Below are 17,303 nucleotides of genomic sequence, written 5' to 3' on the forward strand. Positions count from 1 at the left end.
CCGATTCTTTATCTCGTATTTTTGACCGCTCCGATCGCCCGTCCACTCCCGAGGGTATTTTTCCTGAGACACTTATTGTCTCTGCCCTCATCTGGGAGGTCGAATCGAAGGTTAAGACAGCCTTACATGGGGTAACGCCTCCGGCCGGTTGCCCACCGAACCGTTTATTTGTACCAGAGTGCTTACGGTCCGAAGTTATCCATTGGGGACATTCTTCCAATGTGGCTTGTCATCCAGGGGTTAGTCGCACCTTACATTTGGTCAAACAACGATTTTGGTGGCCTCTTATGGCTCGTGACGTTCGCAGTTTTGTTTTGGCTTGCTCAGTTTGTGCCATTGGTAAGACTTCTAACAGACCTCCAGATGGGCTCCTACAACCGCTGCCTATCCCTTCGAGACCCTGGTCCCATATCGCTCTAGATTTTGTTACCGCCCTCCCACCCTCCCAGGGTAACACGGTAGTTTTGACCGTGGTGGACCGGTTCTCGAAGGCGGTTCATTTTATCCCCTTGCCCAAATTACCTTCAGCCAAGGAGACAGCGTTGGCAGTCGTAGACCACGTCTTTCGGTTACATGGCCTCCCGACGGACGTGGTCTCCGACAGAGGACCCCAATTTGTGTCCAAATTTTGGCGAGAGTTTTGTAAACTTCTGGGGGCCACTGTTAGTCTCTCTTCGGGGTTCCATCCTCAAAGCAATGGACAAACTGAGAGAGCCAACCAAGATTTGGAGAGAACGTTACGATGTATGGTCGCTAGAAATCCTTCCTCCTGGAGCCAACAGCTGTCTATGGTGGAGTACGCCCACAATTCGTTGCCAGTATCAGCCACGGGCCTATCTCCATTTGAATGTAGTATAGGGTACCAGCCACCAATTTTTCCCAGTCTGGAATCCGAAGTCGCGGTTCCCTCTGCCCACGCCTTTGTCCAGAGGTGTCATCGCACTTGGACCAGAGCCCGTGAGACTCTGGTCCGAGTGGGAGAGCGCACCAAGGCTAAAGCCGATCGCCACCGGTCTAAGCCTCCCGTATACGTCGTCGGTTCTAAAGTATGGCTTTCTACCAAGGATATTCCATTGCGTTCCGTTTCGAATAAACTTGCTCCCAAATTTATTGGCCCGTTTCCTGTCACCAAGATCATTAGTCCGGTGGCAGTCCGCCTCAAACTTCCTCCAGTGTACAGGAGAATTCATCCCGTGTTTCATGTTTCCAAAATTAAACCTGTTTTCTTTGGACGTATTAATCCGCCAGTCCCGGTTCCCCCACCGCCGCGACTCGTAGACGGGGAACCAACCTATTCGGTCAATCGTATTCTGGACTCGAGGCGGAGGGGACGCGGATTTCAGTACTTGGTGGACTGGGAAGGTTACGGTCCGGAGGAGAGAAGTTGGGTACCTGCCAGAGACATTCTGGATCACTCCCTTATTGATGATTTCAATCAACAGGTACAGGAGTCTGGGAACGTCAGGAGACGTTCCTAGGGGAGGGGGTACTGTCACGGTTCTCACATCTGCCGTGTCCTCATGTCGCGTCATCTGTGTGTATGTATGTGTGTCATTACGTTGTGCGTCACTCTGATTCAGCGCAGCTGCCAATCAGTTCTTCACCAGGTGTCATGCATTTCCCCACGGCTATTTATACTCACCCAGATCTCCTCTTCCCCGTCAGATTGTTCTTCTAGATCACCGTGTTTGGATGTACGTTTGGGCTTCGTCCTTGTGTGTGGATCGTCTTCGTGTGTGGATTGTCTCCGTGTGTGGATTATCGTAATTGGATTCTTCGTTGGGTATTCACTGGATTCACGCCTGCACCACGGACTCACCGCACACCATCTCACCTGCCATCTAGCCTCTGTGCCACTCAGCTGGGAGATCATCACCACCACCATCATCGTTGTCATCATCCCTTTTGTCTTCAATAAACCTGTTTCTCACTGCATTTGCTTCCTCCCTTTCGTTACCGTTACACTATTACTGTTCAATCGCTGGAGTGTTTTTTTTTTTTTTTTTTTAATGCCTTTAAAATATGTAGTTTTGTGAACACGGACGAAGAAACGCCAGCCCTGAAGCTCATCAGTAAACCATATAAAACAGCTCATATGCGCTTAACATAGCTCTTTAAAATGATATTATGTTTACATTGCGTACAGTAGCTGGAGTGTTTTTATTTAAATGCTTTTAAAAGAGGCTCAGTGATGTAGTTCGCAGACCGAGAGCTCGGAGCCTTGACTCTCATGTCAGTTGCAGAAAACACTGGCTGAAGTCAGCTCTCTCCGTTTTAAATAAAACTACTTGCAAACACCTGAATTTAGCTCTTGGTGTGTTCTAAGGGGTTGACGGAATGAAATTTAAATTTAAATTTTAAAAGGCCGTATTTATTTTCATTTTTCCGCTCCACCCCTTCAGTGGAGTGGAATGGCTTAAACGGGGCATTATTTTTCGTACGTGACCTGTGGTTAGAGGCATTGTTTCTTGTTAGTAAGACATATGGCTTAATAAATTATGTTCTTGGGTTTAATTTGCAAGCTAACATGCAGTACAAGCTATATCTTCCATTTAACCTAAATATAAATGATTTTAATCTGTATTTTTGTGCATCCTCTATTAAATCACCATTTATGAGTAGTGCGCATGCGCACAAATGCCTAAGGGAACTTTCGGAGTATGACGTAAGAGGGAACCTGTGCTAAATCAAACAGAAAATACAGCGAAATGACAGGGAACAAAAAATATTAAATGAGTGATTAGGTGCTATGTTCAATACAGTTGCTTTTTTTTTGAGAACTCTAATCAGTTAAATAGCAGAAGTTATTAGTTGGTGAGGTCATTAAAAACGGCCGTACTTATGTGGTTCAAACGATGAGACCATATTCATGAAACAGTCTTTACTAGCTAATTTGTTTCCACAAAAATGCAGCACAAATAAGCAAGCATTTTAACGTTTTCAATACACTAATCTACTATTACTGTTCAATCGCTGGAGTTTTTTTTTTTGTTTGTTTTTTTAATGCCTTTAAAATATGTAGTTTTGTGAACACGGACGAAGAAACGCCAGCCCTGAAGCTCATCAGTAAACCATATAAAACAGCTCATATGCGCTTAACATAGCTCTTTAAAATGATATTATGTTTACATTGCGTACAGTAGCTGGAGTGTTTTTATTTAAATGCTTTTAAAAGAGGCTCAGTGATGTAGTTCGCAGACCGAGAGCTCGGAGCCTTGACTCTCATGTCAGTACAACAGAAAACACTGGCTGAAGTCAGCTCTCTCCGTTTTAAATAAAACTGCTTGCAAACACCTGAAATTAGCTCTTGTTCTAAGGGGTTGACGGAATGAAATCGCTGGAACATTTAAATTTTAAAAGGCCGTATTTATTTTCATTTTTCCGCTCCACCCCTTCAGTGGAGTGGAATGGCTTAAACGGGGCATTATTTTTCGTACGTGACCTGTGGTTAGAGGCATTGTTTCTTGTTAGTAAGACATATGGCTTAATAAATTATGTTCTTGGGTATAATTTGCAAGCTAACATGCAGTACAAGCTATATCCTACGTTTAACCTAAATATAAATGATTTTATTCACTATTTCTGTGCGTCCTCTATAAAGCACCATTTATGAGTACACTGTAAAAAATGATTTGTTGACTCAACTTGACTTGGTCAAGTCATCTTTTTGCAATGACTCAGTTAAGTTTAGCAAACACTAGGTGTCAAGTTCACTCAACTTAAACGTAGTTGTTGAAAAAACTTACAGTAAGTTGAGCCAACTTACTATATCAATTAAAGAACACTTGAAATTTTTTGAGTCAACTTATTTTTTTATGTTTTCTCAAACATTAACCAAGTCTAACTGACATAACATTTTTATTTTTCCAAAATATTCTAACTTAACTACTTAAGTTTACTGGACTTCATTGCTTTGACAAGTAGTTTTAGATATCTCTGGAATCAGATTTTTTTTAATGAAATTAACACAACAGCAAAATTGAAACTCTCAACATTTATTTTTTAAACAGATACATTGCATTTAAAAACCTTCACATATACACACAGCTCACACAAACAAGTGTAAACTTCCCTATGCACAAACCCTATGCCCTCTATGCACCACATCTTAGTGCCAAAATAGTACAAATAACTCTCATTGTCATTATCAGATATTTCCATTGCAGAAACAAGTGTACATGAAGAATACATGAAGCAGTGTTAAAAAATCTTCACATTAAACTCTTCAAAAATTGTCAATTACCAATTGTAGAAACATGACAAGGAAAGAGGAAGCAGTACAAAAAAACAATATTTGGACAAAAAATAAAAAATAGTAAAGTTCCATTTAAACAATCAGATCTAAAACAACAATGCTCTTAAAAGGAGAAGTTAGTTTTCAAAACAAAAAATTACAGATCATTTACTCACCCCCTTCTCGTCCAAGATGTTTGTGTCTTTCCTTCTTCAGTCGATAAAATATTATGTTTCTTGAGGAAAACATTTCAGGAATTATCTCCATTTAATGGATTTCAATGGTGCCTCAGGTTTGAACTTCCAAAATGCAGTTTAAATGCAGCTTCACCCGGCTCTAAACGATTCCAGCCAAGGAATAAAGATCTTATCTAACATATGATCGGTCATTTTCAAAACAAACTAACAATTTATATATTTTCTTGTCCAAGTCTAAAAATATATAGTTGAAATATTTTTATTTTCTATACAACTGCTTTGTAAAGATGTGTATTGTGAAAAGCGCTAAACAAATAAACTTGAATTGAACTTAGACAATACAAGCTTTTGAGGTTAAAAAGAATATAAATTGTTAATTTGTTTCAAAAATGATCAATTGTTTTACAAGATAAGACCCTTCTTCATTGGCTGGGATCATTTGGAGTCATTTAAATTTTGAAGCTGCATTTAAACCACATTTTGAAAGTTCAAACATGGGGTACTATTGAAATCTATTATATGGAGATAATTCCTGAAATATTTTTTATCAAGGAACATAATTTCTTAGTGACTGAAGAAAGAAATACATGAACAAGTTGGATGTCAAGTGGCTGAGTAAATTTTCTGCAAATTTTAATTTTGGAAGATAACTTCTCCTTTAAACTTCAAACCATTACAATGATTAGGAAAAAAAAAAAAAAAAAACGGACCAGTACAAGAAGGAAACAAAGATTTAGTTTGTTTCATGTCTTATCGCAGTAACTTGCTCTTCAAGGATTGAATTCTTGGGTGTAGAAGTCTGATCAGACTCCAATAAACAGATAAATCATAAGTGAATCTTTTGGGTAGTCGAGGTTTAACACGAACACCAGGCCCATCAGGTTTAGAAAAGCATTAGGTACATCACTAAGGTGACGCATTACCAATTGTTCCTCAATCACCAGGGCATTGTCATTGTAGAAGGCTGGGAGACGTTCCATCATATTGTCCACAACCAATAGGAGTCCAATCGCCACACCATTGATTCCATCCTCTTCACGGTCACTGGGCTTTATAGAACATAAACAAAACAAGGTACTATTACTCAAAAGCAATTACACAAACATAGTCCCCAGACCCCCGAAAATTAAGAGACATAATGTTCAGTTTACACTTGTTTTTTCATAATGCTCTGTTTTCACCAGTGCGTATTCCTTTTAAAATGCCTCACTTTTGCTGCGGTTAACATTTACAGTACTCGTGCATTTTTGAATGGAGACTTTTGAATAAGCTACAGACCCCGTTTTAGTTTGAAAACTCCAGGGTTGCATTTTAGTGTAAATGGACCAAAACAGAGACTTTTGATAATGATGGTGTGGCTGCCCACATTCACTCTGCATATGCTTAACCATCTTAAACAATAACATCATTCTAATTGTTGTATCAATATATATGTATAGATAGACGCCCCTTTCGAACGCTCCAAGCATGTAGATGCTTCTGCCATCTAAGTAACAGGGCATCTACCTATACACATCTATGGCTGTACGATAGTCATGTGACATGCGTTTTCAGTTGTGTAGTGTAGACTGAGAAACACAGTAAGCAGAGTAAACACCAGTGTAGACAAGGTTTTAACTTTAAAACACAAACGCACTAGTGTAAACGGGTTGTACATTTTTATGCTTACCTTGCATGTCTTGATGAATTTTGTAGGAATCTCTCTCATGTCCCCAGCAATGCTGCTGTCATCATCTTTTGGTTGTTGTCTGTAAAATATAGGATGGTTAAAGTACCAGCTTTATTCATTCAATCATTTGATTTTCTTTATTCATTTATCTTTTCTCCCTCTCATCATGTCGTTCATGTTTTTTATAACAAAAATAAAATATAAATAAAATTTTATAATATAGATAAAAACATTTGCACATTTAAACTTGTACCTTTTTGTTCAGCACCAAAATAAGATTTAATAGTGGCTGTAACATGCTCATGCCATTAAAATCAGGGGTGTCTAATCTGCTTCTGGAGGGCCAATAATTTATTACAGAGTTTAACTCCAACCTGGTTAAACAGATCTGTCTGGAACTTTAAAGTGATCCTGAACATCTTGATTAGTTGGTTTAGGTGTGTTTAATTGGGGTTAAAGCTAAACTTTGCTGGATCTTGGCTCCCCAGGAGCAGAATTGGGCACCCCTGCCTTAGATTCATTGGGGTTGTAACAACACTTTAAGGGACAGGTTACCAAAAAGATGATAATAGTCATTTACTCACTAACATGCCACTCCAAAAAAATAAAAAAATAAAAATGTATTCCATTCGATACAATGAAAATGATCAGTGTTAAACTGTCAAAGTCTGCATTAAATCAATATTTACAATATTTATTAAGGTGAACAATCTATCCATGCAAGTAATTTTTTTTTTGGTAATCTTAATCAAAATCTGATCATCTGCTTCCACTTTAGAATGGCATTCTTTCTGTTTCATTGTATGAAAATAAGTCACCATCACTATTTTAATGATCTAGAAAAAAAAGGGTCATAGAGGTTTGGACAAACATGAAGGTGAGTAAATGATCAGATTAGTTATTTTGGGCAGAGAAAGATTGATTTAAAATAAATGTACGTACATCATTATCACGGCTCTCCAGTGTTGAACTCATATCTAGAATGTCCTCATGATGCTTTGAGAGATGATCATCTAGGCCTTGAAACAAAACAGACTTGATCCGGTCCTTTGATACAAGCCTGGTGATCTATAAAAACAAATGCATTTACAAATTTCATTTGAAAGAATCGGTTAAAAAACGGTTCACATCACAAGTAATAATATCTATTCGTCCCAGCAGATGAAAATATGCTCAAACACATTCAAATAAAGTAATTTGTGATCATAACATCAGTTAAATCATCATCATAATCTTGAAAAAGTAACCAAGGCTGTTATGTACAAACAAATGTTTAGTCTTTAGCTTTGTACAGAAAGGAGGATTCATCTAATAAGCTTAACAAACAACGTGCATACAAAAATAAATAGCAAATTTCATTTACGTTTTCACAGAACAGTTATTGCATGTTCCTCATGTTAAAAGTGCTGTTTGATATAACTGATAGATCTTCATCTTCCAGTGGGCGCACGTTTTATTTGTTATTCACTTACATTTTACCATATTCGCAGTGCCTTTACTGGAGATCCGAGAACCGCGGCTGTAACAGTTCGTTAGCTTTTAGCACACACACAAATGCTCAGTATCAGGTACTTCTATACTCTTTGGTATCAGCTGTTAGCTCGTGTTCGTCGGTTCTCTCGGCACAGCGTATCTCACAGCATGTCAGCGAGTTAATGGCGTAACATATACTACAAAATAACTACGAATTCGCCGGGCAATGTGCGTTTCTTCTGATTGTTAATCGAGTTGCAACATTACTAGTTAGCGAAATGTGATAGCCTGAAATCAAAACGCGGACAGTGAGCAAAACCAGCCTTAATTAACATTAAAGAAAGAACTAATCAGGGGATACTTACTCATTTCATTGTTTGCAGTCCATAACGTCCATCTGTTTTCGTTCAAATGCAGGCTTAGCATTGTTCTGACATGATCAGCAACTTGTCGTGCAGAAAATGGCGGATAGCGCGTCTTTCTCAACTTGGGTAAAATAGTACGTCATCATGACGTAGAGTTCCTTGCACATGCGCAGTACGCAGAAAATTGAGAGAACATATGTTTTGTTGTTATATCAACATGTTATTTAAAGTTTTAAATTTCTCTTCAAGTTGAGGTTGGTACAACTCATCCTGTTGTGTACTGAGACACTGCAAGTTGACTGGACATGGTTTCACTTGTCCACCTGACTAAAACTCAGAATCATTTTTTACAGTGTAGTGCGCATGCGCACAAATGCCTAAGGGAACTTTGGAGTATAAGAGAGAACCTGTGCTAAATCAAACATAAAATACAGCGAAATGACAGGGGAAAAAAATATTAAATGAGTGATTAGGTGCTCTGTTCAATACAGTTGCATTTTTTGAGAACTCTAATCAGTTAAATAGCAGAAGTTATTAGTTGGTGAGGCCTTTAACAACAGCCGTACTTTGTTGAACTAACGTGGTTCAAACGATGAGACCATATTCATGAAACAGTCTTTACTAGCTTATTCGTTTCCACAAAAATGCAGCACAAATAAGCAAGCATTTTAATGTTTTAAATACACTAATCTACTATTATTGTTCAATCGCTGGAGTGTTTTTTTATTTTTTTTTAATGCCTTTAAAATATGTAGTTTTGTGAACACGGACGAAGAAACGCCAGCCCCGAAGCTCATCCGTAAACCACATAAAACAGCTCATATGCGCTTAATATAGCTCTTTAAAATGATATTCTTTTTACATTGTGTACAGTCGCTGGAGTAAATGCTTTTAAAAGAGGCTTAGTGATGTAGTTCGCAGACCGAGAGCTCGGAGCCTTGACTCTCATGTCAGTACAACAGAAAACACTGGCTGAAGGCAGCTCTCTCCGTTTTAAATTAAACTGCTTGCAAACACCTGAAATGAGCTCTTGGTGTGTTCTAAGGGGTTGACGGAATTAAATCGCTGGAACATTTAAATTTTAAAAGGCCGTATTTATTTTCATTTTTCTGCTCCACCCCTTCAGTGGAGTGGAATAGCTTAAACGGGGCATTATTTTTCGTACGTGACCTGTGGTTAGAGGCATTGTTTCTTGTTAGTAAGACATATGGCTTAATAAATTATGTTCTTGGGTGTAATTTGCAAGCTAACATGCAGTACAAGCTATATCCTACGTTTAACCTAAATATAAATGATTTTATTCAGTATTTTTGTGCGTCCTCTATAAAGCACCATTTATGAGTAGTGCGCATGCGCACAAATGCCTAAGGGAACTTTGGAGTATAAGAGGGAAACTGTGCTAAATCAAACATAAAATACAGCGAAATGACAGGGGAAAAAAATATTAAATGAGTGATTAGGTGCTCTGTTCAATACAGTTGCATTTTTTGAGAACTCTAATCAGTTAAATAGCAGAAGTTGTAACGGTCTGTTGTTATGTTGTGTATATTATGTATATAAGTTTTTCTAAGATTATTTTGGTAATGAAGAAAGTGAATTTATTATTTGTTAATTTATTTCCTGTTATTTGGTTTGGGACTTTTATTTTGAAATATCCATGGTTGTATGTAATGGCTGACTGCACGTAAGGTTTTCAGTTCCTGTAGGCAAGCGGCAAACATGAAGGTTGTGCATGAGCGTGTCAATGGATGTGTTTCTGCAAAGGACTTGAACGGGTGATTAAGGAGTATTCAAGACAATTTCTCTTTTATGTAGCATGCAGCCAACGAGGTATATCTCTTTGTATTTGCTTTGTTTGTATTCTGTGTTTTGAAGTTTCTGAAGTTTGTTTATATATGTTTGGGTTGTATTAAGTTAATGTGGTTTTGTATTTTGTTTAGTTTTCACGATGGATTTGGCGAAAAGCATCAAATAAACCAGTAGCACGGAAACCACTTGTGCCTGCGTAGAGGGAGAAACAGTGAAAACTCGTGGAATCGTAAGGTTATTGAAATTGAAGAGGAGACCAACCAATTTCCTTCATTCAGCCAGTTTGTCAAGTTTTTGACCAGAGAGGTGAAGATTGCTTGTAATCCTGTTACATCATTGCAAGCACTTAAACTAGGTGATGTTGAAACGCCAAAGTTTCAAAAACGTCAGAGCTTTGGAGCTAAGACCTTAAATACAAGCACCAGTGGAAAACCTGTTATAACATGTATTTTCTGTCATAAGAGTGGACATACTTTGCACAAATGCAGGAAGTTCATGGAGAAATCAGTTTCAGATAAAATTAAATTTGTTCAAGCTGAAAAGTTATGCTTTGGTTGTCTCAAACCTGGTCATTTCTCAAAGAGTTGCAACAGTAGGAGTGTCTGCAATATGTGCCACAAGATGCATCCGACCTGTCTGCATAAGGAGCGAATTAGAGAGAACCAAAAGTTACCACAAGTTAAATCAAGTACAAGTCAAGAAAGACTTCCATCAATACAATATCAAGAACCAACCACAGCTGTTACTTCAAATAGAGTAATTCTTGATGAAACTAACATTCAAACAGCAGCGATAATTCCTGTCTGGGTTTCATCCATAACTCAACCAGCACAAGAAATCCTTGTTTCTGCTCTTTTAGACTCTCAAAGTGATACGACTTTCATTTTAAGTGAAGTAGCTGAAACTTTAGAAGCAAGCAAAGAACAAGTCAAGCTCAAGCTCTCTACTATGACTTCAAAGACCACAGTGGTAAGCTCTCAAAAGGTAAAAGACCTACAAGTCAGAGGCTTTTATTCTGATAAAAGGATCTCTCTACCACCAGTCTACACTCGGGAATTTATTCCGGCCAACAGAAATCATATACCAACAAATGAAACCGCAAAAGCATGGTTTCATCTGAAGCACCTTCGAACCGAAATAGCACCTTTGCAGAATTGTGAAGTAGGTTTGCTCAATGGATACAACTGCTCACAAGCCCTCCTTCCAAGAGAAGTAGTTTCTGGTCAAGAACATCAACCTTATGCACAGCGTACGGATCTTGGATGGAGCATTGTTGGCTATGGGAATCCTTATGTAAACTATGGTGACGCTATCGGAACTAGTCATCACATAATGGTAAAGCAAGTGACACCAAGTATGGAGTCTTCTGTTAATGTTAGAAAGGAAGTACATTATGTAAATCGAACTAAAGTAAGAGAGATTATTCTCTCAGACACAATCAAAGTCTTTGAATCAGATTTCTCAGAAAAAGCTGGAAATACTGATCCTGTCTCTCAAGAGGATTTTAAGTTTTTGTCGATCTTGAGAGGAAATATTGTACACAAGAGTAATGGTCACTACGAAATGCCATTGCCATTTAAAAGAGAAAAAACAAATCTTCCTAATAACAAGGTATGTGCAGTGCACTGCTTGAAATGTCTTGAAAAGAGATTCAAGAAAGATCAATGGTATTATGAGGACTATGTAAAATTTATGGATGACATCATTGTACGTGGTGATGCAGAGGAAGTCCCTGAGGAAGAAATTGACAACAGTCCAGCATGGTATATTCCACATCATGGAGTTTATCATCCACAGAAACCAGGGAAAATACGTGTAGTATTTGACTGTTCTGCTAAATTTCAGGATACATCCCTCAATGACCATCTGCTCACAGGTCCTGATTTGACTAATGGATTGGTAGGTGTCCTATGCCGCTTCCGTAAAGGTACCATCGCAATTATGTGTGACATCGAAAGAATGTTCCACCAGTTTCACGTGAAAAAGGAAGATCAAGATTACCTGCGGTTTCTGTGGTGGGAGAATGGTAATTTGGAGATTACACCATCAGTCTACAGAATGAGAGTGCACTTGTTTGGAGCTGCTTCATCTCCTGGTTGTTCTAACTTTGGTTTAAAACATCTGGCAACTCAAGGTCAGGGCCAGTACAGTGAAGACACCATACGCTTCATCCAAACAAACTTCTATGTAGACGACGGTTTGATAAGTGTGCAAACAGAGACAAAGGCCATCCAACTTATCAAAGAATCAAGAGAACTTTGTTTCACTGGCAAATTAAGACTTCACAAGTTTGTGTCTAACAGTGAAAGAGTGATGGCGACCATCCCAGAAAAGGAACGTGCCACAGTCAAAGATCTGGATATGGCTCTGAGCTTACCTCAATTGGAAAGAGCTCTTGGAGTAGAGTGGTGTATTACAGCTGACTCTTTTAACCCTCCTGTTACCCTAAAATCCGCTAACACCTTTTTCCCACTGGGGTCAATTTGACCCCAAATTTAAAACCTCTAGAATATGATATTTTTTTGCTAAAAGGTTAGTGTCAGGTAATTGATGTCTTTGTTGACTACTTAACAACACTCTGAAACACCCCCCAACTTTCACTGTCAAAAACCTGTGACAAAATCTCACTGACAGAAAACCTTTGCGTAGAGGCCATTTTCGATTGAGAGAGCAATTCAACTGACAGTGGTTCTCGCAATACTACAGGTATGGTTGTGTTAGTTTTATTTTTTATTTTTATTATACTTAACATATAAAATTATAGTGCATATTATAAAATCATAGCATGTTATAGTGACCTCAATATCACCCAAAACAAATGTGTGTAAATTTTTTATATTTCTTATGTTTTATACAGCTAAAAGAACCTGGGGTCAAATTGACCCCAAAGAACACCGATGTAACAAAAATGAGTACAGGGCATTGAACAAATAATATCATGTTAGTTTTATGTTTACCAAGTTTTCCCCATTAAATTAGGAAAAGTCATTCAATCTGAAGCAAAAAAAAAAAAGTCAATTATATATGTACATACGTTAAACATTGAATGGGGTCAAATTGACCCCAAGGATAACAGGAGGGTTAAATTCAGAGTTAAAGTGAAATCTAATCCTTTAACAAGAAGGGGTGTGCTTTCTACTGTGGCCTCCGTGTATGACCCTCTAGGGTTCATGGCACCATTTGTTCTTTTGGGTAAACAAATATTTCAGCAAATGTGTAAAGAGAAGGTGAGTTGGAATGAGGAAGTTCCAGAGTACTTAAGACCTCAGTGGGAGTCCTGGATCAGAGATTTACCTCATCTAGCTGAAATGGAAATCAAGAGAGGTTTCTTACCTTCGAATTTTGGCAAGGCCAAAAGGTATGAGCTCCATCATTTTGCAGATGCAAGTGTCTCTGGATACGGTGAATGTACTTATCTGCGAGCAATTAACAAGTCTAACAAAGTTCATTGCAGTTTGGTAATGGGAAGATCAAGAGTCTCACCAACCAAAGTTATAACTATACCGAGGCTAGAACTCACAGCAGCAGTTGTTGCAGTGCAAACCAGTGATATGCTTCGAAATGAGCTAGATATTCAAGATCTAAAGGAGTTCTTTTGGACAGATTCGACCGTCGTTCTTGGCTACATAAACAATGACGCCAGACGATTTCATGTGTTCGTAGCCAATCGTATTCAAAGAATTAGATCCAGTACAAAGCCTGAGCAGTGGGCTTATGTTGCCTCTGAGAACAATCCGGCTGATCATGCCTCTCGAGGACTGACTGCAGAGCAACTTAAAACCTCAAATTGGTTCACAGGACCAAAGTTTCTTTGGCAAACGGAATTACCCACAGGAGAATGCAAGGTGGGAGAAATTAAGGAGGATGATCCTGAACTTTGCAAGGTTCTTGTACGTAATACTGCTGCAAAGGAGAATAGATCATTATTGGACCGCCTACAGAAATTCTCTGATTGGTCAAGAGCTGTAAAGGCAATTGCTAGACTGAAACGCAAAATCAAAGAATTCAAAAATGGGAAGCAACCAACCAAGGAAGGTACAAGCCTGGAAGAAAGGAAAGAAGCAGAACATGTTATCATTAAGTTGGTTCAAAGGGAAGCATTCTCTGATGAGATAAAGAGCTAGAAGCTGAAGAAAGTAGTGGCCAAGACCAAAGATGATGATAGGCTGTACAAGTTAAATCCGTTCATAGATGAAGAAGGTATCTTGAGAGTTGGAGGACGCCTAAGTCAATCTATGTTACATCCACATGTGAAGCATCCGGTAATACTCCCCAAGAACAGCCATATATCAGTTTTACTTATTAAGCACTTTCACGAAAAGGTACATCATCAAGGATGTGGAATGACAATGAACGAACTGCGAGCTAATGGATGGTGGATCTTGGGATGTAGTAGAGCAGTCTCATCATACATCTTTAGATGTGTCAAGTGCAGAAAGTATAGAAGGCCAGCGGAAGAACAAAGAATGGGTGACTTACCACAAGATAGAATGGAAACAACTCCACCATTCACTTATTCTGGTATTGACTGCTTTGGTCCAATATATATCAAAGAAGGAAGAAAGGAGCTCAAGCGATATGGTCTTTTATTCACCTGTTTATGTTCAAGGGCCATACACATAGAAATGGTTGATGACATGACAACTGACTCATTTATCAATGCCTTAAGAGCGTTCATTGCGATAAGAGGAAATGTTCGTCAGTTGAGATGTGACCAAGGAAGTAATTTTGTTGGAGCAAGGAGAGAGTTTGCAGAACTCATGAGAGGAATGGATCAAGAAAGAGTTAAGGCTCTAGGATGTGAATTTCTTATGAATCCACCAGCAGCAAGTCATATGGGAGGTGTCTGGGAGAGGCAAATAAGAACCATAAGAAGTGTTCTTACCGCCATTCTCGACCATTCGACACAAAGGCTTGATAGTACTTATTTAAGGACATTTCTGTATGAGGTTATGGCTATAGTTAATAGCAGACCACTCACCACTGAACATTTGAATGACCCATCTGGACCTGAACCTTTAACTCCGAACCACATTCTTACAATGAAGTATACAATCATTTTACCTCCACCTGGTCAATTTACAAAAGAAGATCTGTATCTTCGTAAGAGGTGGCGCAGAGTACAGTATTTGGCAAATGAATTCTGGACGCGATGGAGAAAGGAATATCTTTTAAATTTGCAACCAAGACAGAAGTGGCATAAAAATAGAAGGGATTTGAAAGTGAATGACATTGTCCTTTTACAAGATGATCTAGCACCACGCAACGAATGGAAGTTGGCCAGAGTCATAGAAGTCTACCCAGGATCAGATGGTAGGGTCAGAAAACTAAAATTGATGGTTAGTGACACTACGTTTGACAAAAAAGTGAAACCTATAACTAAAATTGCGTTTCTTGAAAGACCTATACATAAAGTTGTTGTTCTCCTTGAAGCGGATTAAGAGATATGAAGGTTACATGGTTAATAGCGGGAATGTTTTCATTGAAAGGTTAAAGTGTAAATCAGTAACTATATTGCCGTTTGAGAAATCTCACATTAGGGTTGTATGATTTGGTGGGAGTGTAACGGTCTGTTGTTATGTTGTGTATATTATGTATATAAGTTTTTCTAAGATTATTTTGGTAATGAAGAAAGTGAATTTATTATTTGTTAAATTATTTCCTGTTATTTGGTTTGGGACTTTTATTTTGAAATATCCATGGTTGTATGTAATGGCTGACTGCACGTAAGGTTTTCAGTTCCTGTAGGCAAGCGGCAAACATGAAGGTTGTGCATGAGCGTGTCAATGGATGTGTTTCTGCAAAGGATTTGAACAGGTGATTAAGGAGTATTCGTAGCATGCAGCCAACGAGGTATTTCTCTTTGTATTTGCTTTGTTTGTATTCTGTGTTTTGAAGTTTCTTTATATATGTTTGGGTTGTATTAAGTTAATGTGGTTTTGTATTTTGTTTAGTTTTCACGGTGGATTTGGCGAAAAGCATCAAATAAACCAGTAGCACGGAAACCACTTGTGCCTGCGTATGCTTAGAGGGAGAAACAGAAGTTATTAGTTGGTGAGGTTTTTAACAACAGCCGTACTTTGTTGAACTAACGTGGTTCAAACGATGAGACCATATTCATGAAACAGTCTTTACTAGCTTATTCGTTTCCACAAAAATGCAGCACAAATAAGCAAGCATTTTAACGTTTTAAATACACTAATCTACTATTATTGTTCAATCGCTAGAGTGTTTTTTTTTTTTTTTTTTAATGCCTTTAAAATATGTAGTTTTGTGAACACGGACGAAGAAACGCCAGCCCCGAAGCTCATCCATAAACCACATAAAACAGCTCATATGCGCTTAATATGGCTCTTTAAAATGATATTCTGTTTACATTGCGTACAGTCGCTGGGGTGTTTTTATTTAAATGCTTTTAAAAGAGGCTTAGTGATGTAGTTCCCAGACCGAGAGCTCGGAGCCTGGACTCTCATGTCAGTACAACAGAAAACACTGGCTGAAGGCAGCTCTCTCCGTTTCAAATAAAACTGCTTGCAAACACCTGAAATTAGCTCTTGGTGTGTTCTAAGGGGTTGACGGAATTAAATCGATGGAACATTTAAATTTTAAAAGGCCGTATTTATTTTCATTTTTCCGCTCCACCCCTTCAGTGGAGTGGAATGGCTTAAACGGGGCATTATTTTTCGTACGTGACCTGTGGTTAGAGGCATTGTTTCTTGTTAGTAAGACATATGGCTTAATAAATTATGTTCTTGGGTATAATTTGCAAGCTAACATGCAGTACAAGCTATATACTACGTTTAACCTAAATATAAATGATTTTATTCAGTATTTTTGTGCGTCCTCTATAAAGCACCATTTATGAGTAGTGCGCATGCGCACAAATGCCTAAGGGAACTTTCGGAGTATAAGAGGGAGTATGACGTAAGAGGGAGCCTGTGCTAAATCAAACATAAAATACAGCGAAATGACAGGGGGAAAAAATATTAAATGAGTGATTAGGTGCTATGTTCAATACAGTTGCATTTTTCGAGAACTCTAATCAGTTAAATAGCAGAAGTTATTAGTTGGTGAGGTCTTTAACAACAGCCGTACTTTGTTGAACTAACGTGGTTCAAACGATGAGACCATATTCATGAAACAGTCTTTACTAGCTTATTCGTTTCCACAAAAATGCAGCACAAATAAGCAAGCATTTTAACGTTTTAAATACACTAATCTACTATTATTGTTCAATCGCTGGAGTGTTTTTTTATTTATTATTTTTTTAATGCCTTTAAAATATGTAGTTTTGTGAACACGGACGAAGAAACGCCAGCCCCGAAGCTCATCCGTAAACCACATAAAACAGCTCATATGCGCTTAATATGGCTCTTTAAAATGATATTCTGTTTACATTGCGTACAGTCGCTGGAGTGTTTTTATTTAAATGCTTTTAAAAGAGGCTTAGTGATGTAGTTCGCAGACCGAGAGCTCGGAGCCTTGACTCTCATGTCAGTACAACAGAAAACACTGGCTGAAGGCAGCTCTCTCCGTTTCAAATGAAACTGCTTGCA

This window comes from Garra rufa, chromosome 25, assembly GCF_049309525.1.
Source record: "Garra rufa chromosome 25, GarRuf1.0, whole genome shotgun sequence".
NCBI classification, from domain to species: domain Eukaryota; kingdom Metazoa; phylum Chordata; class Actinopteri; order Cypriniformes; family Cyprinidae; genus Garra; species Garra rufa.